Here is a 10,930-nt window from a genome sequence, read left to right on the forward strand (position 1 = left end):
TCTCAATTATCCTCTTCCAAACATTGCCTTTCCAAATCACCGTAACTGAGTTCTCTAGGCACCCTTCTTCCCCACACTGCTAGGAGTTAACAAGTAAACTTCTGTTCTTAGTCTTGAAAGTATAAATCTATATAATTGCTGGATTTGAAAGCAGCAAAAAGTGACTGTTCAGCCTAGTGGTGAAGACACAGGGTAGTGGTAAGAGCTTTTGAAGTTCTGTGAACTTAAGTTGTGAATAGGATAATGGTTTCCCTTCCTCTGGTGACTCTAAATGAGTAACACAAAGCTAAAATACATTTTCTATTTCTTAATTTTTTTCTCAGCCTAGAAGGTAAATTTAGTATTTTAAGGCTTCAATGTATTCACCTTGTGAAGATGTGACTAATTTTCTTTTTCCATAAATTATTCATTAGTGTGTTATTACTGACTCTGAAATTAAAACCCATGAAGTTACAAAACAGGATCATTTATCACTACTAAAAGTGACAAATAAAAGGTCAATAAATCAACAGCATACTATCAGAATGATATATTGTCAAAGAACTCGTTAATTCTAATGTTCACCTGTTCTGGGAATGGAATAGTCTTAGAGGCATGTCTGTGACTCTGATAGATTACAAACACAGGGAAGTAGAATGCAAGGAAGAAAATAGAAGTATCAGTAGAATGGGCTGAACTGTTCCAGGCACTTCTGACTAGACAGAAGTACATAAAGACAATATCAACACATATTATCTAATTTCCCTAATTGTATGTTAAGAACATTAACTGGCTGTTCAAAATTGGGAGTCCACACTGGAAACACCTGGAGCAAGCAATTTATTTATGTTTGTAGTTAGGATCCCCATCTGGCTTTTTGACTTCACAGACTTCTAACGGGATTCAGGTGAAGATAATTGGAAAACTCTTACTAAATGTTCAGTTCAGTTATTTACCAATGATCAAAAACATCTATATAAAAATATTCTTTCAGGACAGACGATGGATCTTTAAAGATCTTGTTGAAAATTCACACCAGATACACATATTTTTTAAATGGCAGTAAAATAAGTACAAATTCTATCTGGAAGTAACACCTATTCTAACTTTAATTACCAGCAAATACATTTAAATGCTTTTAAATCTAATATAAATAAGATCACAGAGCTTTTGAGCTCCTTTTGCTTATAATTGTGTCTGTAATAGTCACTTTTCAATGCTGTAAAGTTTTTTGTTTTGTAAAATTTTTTGTAGAATTTTATTTCATTTATCCCTTCAATAATTACTTCACATCCGTCCCAATTTAATTTGAATATTATGGACAAGGAGCCACATATGTTCTTTTAATATTATTCATTCAGTGAAATTGTTTCATCCTTTTGTAACACAGTGGTCATCCCTTGTCTGTGATTTGTCCTTCTATAGTTTCAGCTACCCTGAAACTATCTGTGGTCAAAAAATGTTAAATGGAGGCCTGGATAACTATTCTAACATGCTCTTTATGCTGCTGTACAAAATGCGTTGCCAGTTTCCTGTCCTTTGGGCCAAATCACAAGGAATAACATGCCTTGCCAGCAACTGTCGGTTCCAGGAATCAATGTTGTATGATTTATTCACTCATTGATCCTACGACTGCCTCCTGTGGCTGCTCCAGCCCACCGTCCCCATGGCAGCATCCTGTTGTAACTATAACCTACCCAGTGTCCACCCGTTGTCCTCATGGCAACCTCCTGTGGCTGTCCAACTTCCCTGGTTCCCATGGAGGTTTTCTTTCTACAAAAACCCATGTAACCCTCACTTTGGAGTCACTCTGTAGGAAAGGAGAGCTGACCCTAGCCAGGTGGTTGGTCAGTTTACCTGCCTGTTCCATGAATTTTGTGCTGAGCAGAGTCTGGGCTGCAATTCTTGGGGAGAGGCTTGGATTGGATGCAACAAAGCCATTCTGGGAAAAAAAATGAACACTGGACCCACCCTACCCTGTGCTCCCTGAGGCAGAATCATCCAGTGTTCCCTCTCTCCACATAGTATATTTTCTGCACTCATTAGTCATTTAGTATCCATCTCAGTTACCTGACTGTCACACTCTCAACCTGTCTTCCAGCAATCCTTATTTAATTTTTTTAATAACCCCTAAGCACAAAAGTAAAGATGTTGGCAACTCAAAGACCAATGAAAAAGATGTAGAAAGTGCTTCTTTAAGTGGAAAATTGAAAGTCCTACACTTAATTTTTTTGTGCTAAGGTTGCTAAGATACATGGTAAGAAAAAGACTTCTTTGCTTAACATTTATGAAGGAAGAGAAAACCCATGCTAGTTTTGCTGCTATACCTCAAACTGCAAAAATATAGACACTGTGTGTGGTAAGCCTTTGGTTAAGATGAAAAAAATCTTTGAATTTGTGTATGTATCTATAGGGGAATAAAAAACAATGAATATACACAGTTATGTTTTATCTGTAGTTTCAGGTAACCAATAGGAAGGCTGACGCATGTATGTATATATGTGTGTGTATACATACAGGATCAACAAAGACATGATCCACAAACAGAAGGATGGGTGGACTGGACAAAGGAGGCCATGTGATTTGCATTATGCTGTGAACACCAATGACCACTTGCGATAAGACTTTAAGGTTCACTAATGTTGTTTCATAGTTTAGTGGCTTGTATCTCCTCTTACAGAATAGTATTTCACTGCATAGATATTTTCCAGTTTATTCATTCCTTTATGGGTTGGCGGACATCTTCATTGCTTTCTGTTGCCAGCAATTACAAGTGGAGTGTGTATTTGCAGGAATTGATTTGGAATTCAACTGTAATATTGAGAACTGCAGACCAATGTGCAAGTATCACAGTTATTAAAACAAAATTAGAATACAGTGTAATTATTTAGCATTTCCCAATGGATTAAAACATCTTTTAGGTAATCCTTAAATTAATTTTAAATAAACAAGTAGATATAAAATACATGTACAAATTATATTTAACGTCAATAATAATATTTGCTATGTAAAAATGTTTGTGAATTAGGAGGCTGGGGCAGGGTGGAGGTGTTGGCGCTTGCCACGTTGTGATGTGGGCGGGGTGGAGGAGGAGGTGGGGCTGGCTGTAAAGCTGGATCCGGATCCGGTACAGTGTACTTCGGTGGGTGAGAGTCGGCTGAGCCCGGAGAGGAGCGCTGACCACCGGGCCTCCGCTGGTGAGGAGCGGCCGGGGCTGAGGTCTGGTGGGACTTGGCGCGCAGGGCCATCCAACAGGTGCCTGCTGCCCGGAGGGAGACGGACGAGGCTCCGGCCGTTCTGTCGAAGCCACCTGGCTGCACAAGGGGACAGGCTCCGAGGAAGATGAAGGGACCTGGCACCTGGAGAGGAGATCTAACTGGAACAGTGAAACCTGATGAGACCCCTATGTTTGATCCTCATCTGCCCAGGGAGGTGGACTAGAGCCAGAACACAGCTACCTTTTCTCCAGTCATCTCCCCCACACATTCTGGAGAAAGCTTGGTGTTGAGGCCTCTTTGTACTGCTAACTAAGATTTTTTTTTTAAGTTACTGGGCCAGCTGGCAGAGACTGGAGTTATCAACCCTGAGCAGCTTATGAAATCTTTTGAGAATATGAAGAAATCTGGGGATTATTGCGTCACAGTTGTAGAGGATGTGACTCGGACAGATTGTTGCTACGGCAACCCTGATACTACAACATCAATTCATCCATTCTTGTACTAAGAGAGGAAGAGTGGAAGATGTCGTTATTAATGATGAGTGCAGAGGGAAGCAGTTCGACAAACTGTTATTATCAACCCTAACTTTGCTAAGCAAGAAACTAAACTGTTATAAGATTACCCTTGAATGTCTACCACAAAATGTTGGTTTCTATAAAAAGTTTGGATATGCAGTATTTGAAGAGAACTACATGTGTCGGAGGTTTCTGAAGTAAAAATGTTATGAGGCTGTACTCTTCAGAGAAAATGTGGCTGCAACCCAACTACCTCCATAAATACCGGACTGAAACAAAATCTTAATACAAGTATGACATTTAGAAGATTACTTGGGGCTTGTGGGCATACCGAGTTTAGATTACAAATGAACATTACAAAGGGGATGATTTTTAACCAAAAGAATATATTTTTAACTTGAATCTTTTCTTGCATTGTATTTTTCGAAAGTCTGGCTTCATTTCTTAGTCAATATGATAGTAAGTTGTTAAATGTCTGCTATCTGTACTGCTCATTTTCAAAAAAGCTTGTGTCAGGGCTGGCCAGTGCTGTGTTGCACGGGGCTAAGCTACTGCTCAGGAAGCCAGGCTGGAACGCTCCACTTCCGATCTTGTTTTCTGACAGTACAGCTGGAAAGATGGAAAAGATACCCAACTACTTGCTTCCCTCCACTCTCGTGGGAGACCAGGAAGCAGACTGAAATTAAAAGAATTTATATGCATACAAAGCATACACAAAGTCAAAGAAACATCTATTTGGGGTTATGTAATTTTCCACATATTAATTACTTGAAGTTACATAAATTAGTTATACCTGTAATACATCCAATATTTATTGGTCCACATACTGGCAACGACGCTGAAATCCAAATGACCTTTTTTTTTTTAAAGATTTATTCATTTTATTACAGCCAGATATACACAGAGGAGGAGAGATAGAAAGGAAGCTCTTCCGTCCGATGATTCACTCCCCAAGTGAGCCGCAACGGGCCAATGCGCGCCGATCCGAAGCCGGGAACCTGGAACCTCTTCCGGGTCTCCCACGTGGGTGCAGTGTCCCAATGCATTGGGCTGTCCTCGACTGCTTTCCCAGGCCACAAGCAGGGAGCTGGATGGGAAGTGGAGCTGCCGGGATTAGAACCGGCATCCATATGGGATCCCGGGGTTTTCAAGGCGAGGACTTTAGCCGCTAGGCCATGCCGCCGGGCCCCAAATGGCCTTTTAAAATAGAAAACTTAAACATTGTACTAAAAGTTTATATTCTGTGTACATAAGGTACCATTCTTATCTGTGAAATACAATTATTACAGATCATTCAGAAAAAATATAGTGGGGTATCTGAGGTTCAATAACTTAGCAAATCTTAGATGTGTTATTTCTAACCTTAATATCTGAAGCCTGTCTTCTGAGTAAGATTTTTATCAAAAATATTACAAAATTGAGCAGAATATTTCAAAATGTATAGCATTATATTTGTCACATCCTTAAGATATTGGTGGGTGTTATTCGAATTTTTTTGTGTACTGCTATCCTGCTCATTATCCTGTTTTAATTTTATTAGATTATTTCTTCCAAGTTGAAAAATGTTGTACTTTATTAATTATTCTAATCTTCTGTATTCCGTGTTCATTAAATCTGTTCATATGATGGAAAAAATGTTTGTGAATTAAACAAAAATTACTGTAAGCTAATGAAAACATATTCATCCAAAAGTATCTACTCGCAATATGTTTCCATGTAATTCTCAGATTTACTGTGTGCACACGTCTCTCACAAAATGCAATAAAAATGTCTTTATGAAACACATTGCACATGGGTTTAAGTAGAGCTCATGCATGAATTGGGCTGAAGGAAGCAAGGTCAATGCTTTACCTAGCAAGAAACATGTGCCAAAATCTTGGAGAGTACTTTCTGAAGCATCTGACATCAAGCAAAGTCATACTCTGTTTAACTCTCTAGGGAAAACTGCACACCTGAGATGTTGCAATACATTTTATTATAACATTTTCTCCCTCTTGCACATAATACCTGACACTTTTCTATGTTAAAAACCAGAGTACAGCAGACATGATGGGATTTGTACAGAATGCGGAGTGGGAGGAAGTAGAAAGGTCTGAGGATGTGAGGGTGTTATGACTGATGTTGTCACTATGAGTCGCAAATTGGCTGACGATAATAACTTGAGTCGCTCTCCAAATGTTTGTCCCTCATGTACGTAACTTCGGGTAGTTGTTTTCTTTAATTCACCACCCCTAATACAGATATGATAACACCAATTATGATATTTGTATCATTTATTATTGCACCATGAGGATTCCAACTACGGCTAGCTTCAGCGTAACAAATTGGTTATTCCCTTGGTCTTACAAGAACAGCTTCCGGTAGCTCCTCCTAATGGGATTAGGGGGAAAAAAAGCTCATTTGTACAACTTGGAACATGACATTTTGATTGAATTTAATTGGGCATGGCAAAAATCAATAAAACTCATCAATTCAAATCAATCAATTCCAATAAACAGACTGAATCTTGTTAAAGGAAAAAAAAAAAGAAAGAGCACAGCAATTAAAATGATAGCAATTTGTAACCCTTCCCCTGCTGATGCATTCAAAATTTCAAAATCCAGGAATGTATATGGAAGAAAAGATAAAACCATTGAATTAAGCACTTCTCTTGAAGTAATGATGTCTTGCTCTGCTTGTATAATTGTTCAAACAAGTTGCTTTCTTTTACCAGGAGCTATGATAAATATGTTCAGAAACAAACAGAGAAAGTCAAAATTGGAGCTGTATTAGGTCTTGGCATGGAGGCCTAGCAACTAAAGTCCTCGCGTTGAAAGCGCTGGGATTACATATGGGTGCCAGTTCTAATCCCAGCGGCTCCACCAGCTCCCTGCTTGTGGCCTGAGAAAGCAGTCAAGACGGCCCAAAGTCTTGGGACCCTACACCCATGTGGGAGACCTGGAGGAAGTTCCTGGCTCCTGGCTTAGGATCGGTGCAGCACCGGCCAATGCTGTCACTTGGGGAGTGAATCATCGGACGGAAGATCTTCCTCTCTGTCTCGCTCCTCTCTGTATATCTGACTTTGCAATAAAAATAAATAAATCTTTTTAAAAATTGGAGTTGTAGATAAAGACTTGTACTTTTTTCTTCATCTCAGTAAAGAAAATGATTACTGTCAGTGTACCTTGTCGTCAGGCTTGACCACAAAAGCAGCTCTTCATAATCCATTGTCAAAACCATCTAACACAGACGGGGGCATTTGGTGTATACATTAAACCATTTCATAACTGCTACAAGTTATTTACAACTTTCTAGTAGTGTAAATACAACAAAATCCAAAAAATATGCATTTTTTCAATAGCTATTATGTCTCATGCTTTTTACTTTTCAAAAGCTGAACAAGTATAGATATCAAGAGATTTGATTGTCAGTGCAGTCAATATGGCAGGTCCTGAACATGAACTGGATAAATTGAGGGAACCAAAGCAGTTATTTAAATATCTATTCATGCCAAAATAAGTAGATTTCACTGCCTGCACAAGTGTATATGGAAACAATCATTTTTTCCCTCTTAAATTGGTCACTTACTTAAATTGGTGTTTGTCAATTGTCAAATGTGCCATTTCATCCCGAAGCATTTTATTGGATTAAAAACAGAGAAAAATAGATACTGTGTTAACGAAACCTGGAGGCACTGATAGTTTTGCCAGACACAAGCCAGGATAGGGACAGAAGGCATTTCATTAGATAGACAGAGCATGAGTAAACAGACCCTTCCTGCAAACCATTGCTCCACAGGTGTGTTTCATTCTGCTTCAAGATATGTTTGCTTCTGCCTGTTTCTCTTGGGACATAGATGATTTCTCTTCTAAGAGTGTCTGGTTACCACTGAAAGCCATGGTTTGTTGACAACAAATTCCCAAAGAAATAAAAAAAAATTCTGTGATCCAGCTGTTTTCTACACAGCAAAGGGACACAAATTGTGAGCCTGAGAACAGGGACAGCCCCAGGAGAAGCTCTACCTGAGAGCAACCAGTGCCTCTGCTTCTCATCCTGTTCCCTGTTGCCTGATCCCTGTTCCCCGTCACAGGAGAACTAAACCCATCAAGCTGCTTTGGGATTGAAGAAAACAAACATGGATCAAAGCCATGTCTTTCAAAGGTGCAAAGCTAAGAAAAAATTCTCGGACAGGAATCAGCAGCAACCTGGAAGTAAAGATCAAATAGCTCAGAGCAAGAATCATAGTGAGAAAGGTAAAACCATTCTCGAGAAACTGTCCCAACCAGGATCACTCAGCCTGTGGACAGTCCCCTGTATCAACAGCTGCAAAAGGAGCTTGCTTATATCCTTCATCATGAATGCAAAGATCACAGGCTCAAAGATATTAAATACTTGGCTGAAAACAATAAAATTGTGAGCTATTAGTTCTACCAGGGCACAGATTTTTTTCTACTTCTCACAACAACAATACATCTTATTTGTCGCATATTATTAACCTAGTAAGTATATTAGCCACTTAATACATGTAAAATTAATCTTAACATTTGAAAAATATCCTCAGTACACCTGTGACCTTTATTTCTCGGTCCTAAGTACTATTTTTGCAAAGTATTTGGAATTACTAGGCATAAAATTTAGTGTCACATATATACATAATATATATGACTGTATATAAATATATAAACCTTAAATACCTAATGTAATATAATATGTATGTGGAACTAAATTATATCATATATATACATATGTATGTATATATATATATATAATAGACCAGAAGACTGGAAAAAAATACAAAATCAGATCATGAAAACATGTTACAAAACTTAAATGAACAAGGAACCTCATACACCTTTGGTAGAAATCTTAGACACAAAGATTATTAAAAGAACAGTCTTAGAAAAATCAGACTTGAATTTGCACATACTCTGATAAATGGTTTATCATCAAAATTGAAACTTCCTTTTTTAGAGGTAAGAATAATTATAGTAACAAATAGAATAATTGCCATGAACTGGGTGTTTGTGGTCCCCCAAAAGTTCTGTGTTTGAAGTCCTAAACCTTGGCATGATGTTACTTGGAAATGAGTCCTCTAAGGAAGTAATTAAGATAAGATGAAGTCATACAACTGGAAGCCCTAATCTGATTCAGTAAGTATCTTTATAAGAGGATACACAAGACCCTTGTTTCTCTCTCCATTGCATACACAGAAGTTGTGAGCACAGAGTAGAAGCAGTGATGCTATCAGAAAGGATGATATGCATCAGCATTGCCACTGGCAACAGTATCATGGACTTCCAGGTTCCAGTGCTGTGAGAAAACAGACAGTGACTTAAGCCACTCGTCCTAAGTTATTTTGTTACAGCAACCTCAGTAGACTTAGTGGAAAATAGGAGTGAGCCTATTGGTGAGCCTACCACACAAGCAAGCATGTGTGTCCATCCTAAATATCATATTATCTATCAATAGCGCTTGTGGGTATAACATTCAAGTACTTTTTAGTCAAGTTCATTAGGAGATATATGACAAATTAATCTGTGGAGCATCATTTAGGATTTGCTCTCAAAAATTCTGTGTTAAAACTAACATCACAAAAAGACCTACCTATATGATGAAAATTACAAAATACTAAAGAAATTAATAGAAGACATTAAAAGACAGAGAAACTCGCCATGTTCCTGAAATTGAATAGAATCAATGCCATCAAAATGTCAATATTACAAAAAGCAATATACAAATTCAATATAATTTCAGTCAAAATCCCAACATTCTTCTCAAAAATAGAAAAGATGGGGCCTGGCATAATATCGTAGTGGTTAAAGTCCTAGCCTTGCACATGCCAGGATCCCATGTGGTCGCCGGTTCTAATCTCGGCAGCCCCACTTCCCATCCAGCTCCCTGCTTGTGGCCTGGGAAAGCTGTCAGGACAGCCCAAAGCCTTGGGACCCCGCACCCGCGTGAGAGACCCGGACAAGCTCCTGCCTCCTGGCTTCGGATCAGCTCAGCTCTGGCCATTGCAACCACTTGGGAAGTGAATCATTGGATGGAAGATCTTCCTCTCTGTCTCTGCTCCTCTCTGTATATCTGACTTTGCAATAAAAATAAATAAATCTTTAACAAATAGAAAAGATGATACAAAAAGTCATCCAGAAACACAAAAAGCCACAAATAGTCAAAGATATCATAAAGAATAAAGTCAAGCCGGAGAAATCACAATTCTAGACCTCAAGACATACTAAAGGGCAGTGGTCATCAGAACAGTCTGGTGCTGGCACAGAAACAGAGATGAAGATCAGCAGAACTCCAGAAGAAGAACAGAAAGTACAGAAGGGAGCCCACACATGTATAGTCAACTAACTTTTTACAAGAAAACTGAAAATAATCCAGGGAAAAGCCTGGTCTCTTCAACAAATACTGTTGGGACAATTGGAGAGCAGCCTGCAGAGGTAAGAAGCAAGACGCTCACTTGTCACCTTATACAAATGAATCAAGGACCTAGATCTGCACCCAGAGTCCATCAAACATTTCGGGTAAACATAGGTAACACTCCGCAAAATACAGACATTGGTAAAGACTTCTTGAAAAGTCAGCAAAAACAAAATCAAAGACAAAATAAGCAAATGAGACTAATCAAACTAAGAAGCTTCTGTACAGCAAAAGAAGCGATCATCAAAGTGATGAAGCAACTAACAGATGGCAGAAAATATTTGCATGCTACACAGATAGGGCACTAATACCCAGACTATACAAGGAACATCAGAAAATCAATGACAACAAAACAAACCCCTGTGAATAAATGGGGGAAAGAAAGGAACAGGTATTTTTAAAAGAACAAATTCAAATTCTCTAACACCATTTGAAAACATTCTCCATTGAGATTGACTACATTCAGAAATAGAACAATCCATAATAGTGAGGATATGGAAACAACCAGGATGCCCATAGAAAGAGGACTAGCTGAAGAAACTGTGGTACATCTACTCTATGCAATACTACTCAGCCATTGAAAAGAATGAAATTCTACCATTTGCAACAAACTGGCCCCAACTGCCAAGTGAAATAAGCCAATCCCCTAAGGACAAATATCGTATGTGCTCTCTAATATACGGCAACACTCATGCAAAATGCAAAACAAAAAGTTATAAAGGAAAATATGCGTGTTTATGTATACTTATATATATTTTCACATAGATGGAAACTAGCATACTGGGAAGATATATTACAGTAGGCATCTTTACT

The 10,930-nt window shown here is 38.5% G+C and overlaps 1 pseudogene; it reads left to right on the forward strand.

Annotated features, from left to right (window-relative positions):
* The first annotated feature begins 3,321 nt into the window (after positions 1-3,321).
* Positions 3,322-4,402, forward strand: LOC131482492 (glucosamine 6-phosphate N-acetyltransferase-like; annotated as a pseudogene).
* Positions 4,403-10,930: the final 6,528 nt, after the last annotated feature.

The sequence above is a fragment of the Ochotona princeps genome, chromosome 18 (assembly GCF_030435755.1).
Source record: "Ochotona princeps isolate mOchPri1 chromosome 18, mOchPri1.hap1, whole genome shotgun sequence".
Lineage (NCBI taxonomy): Eukaryota > Metazoa > Chordata > Mammalia > Lagomorpha > Ochotonidae > Ochotona > Ochotona princeps.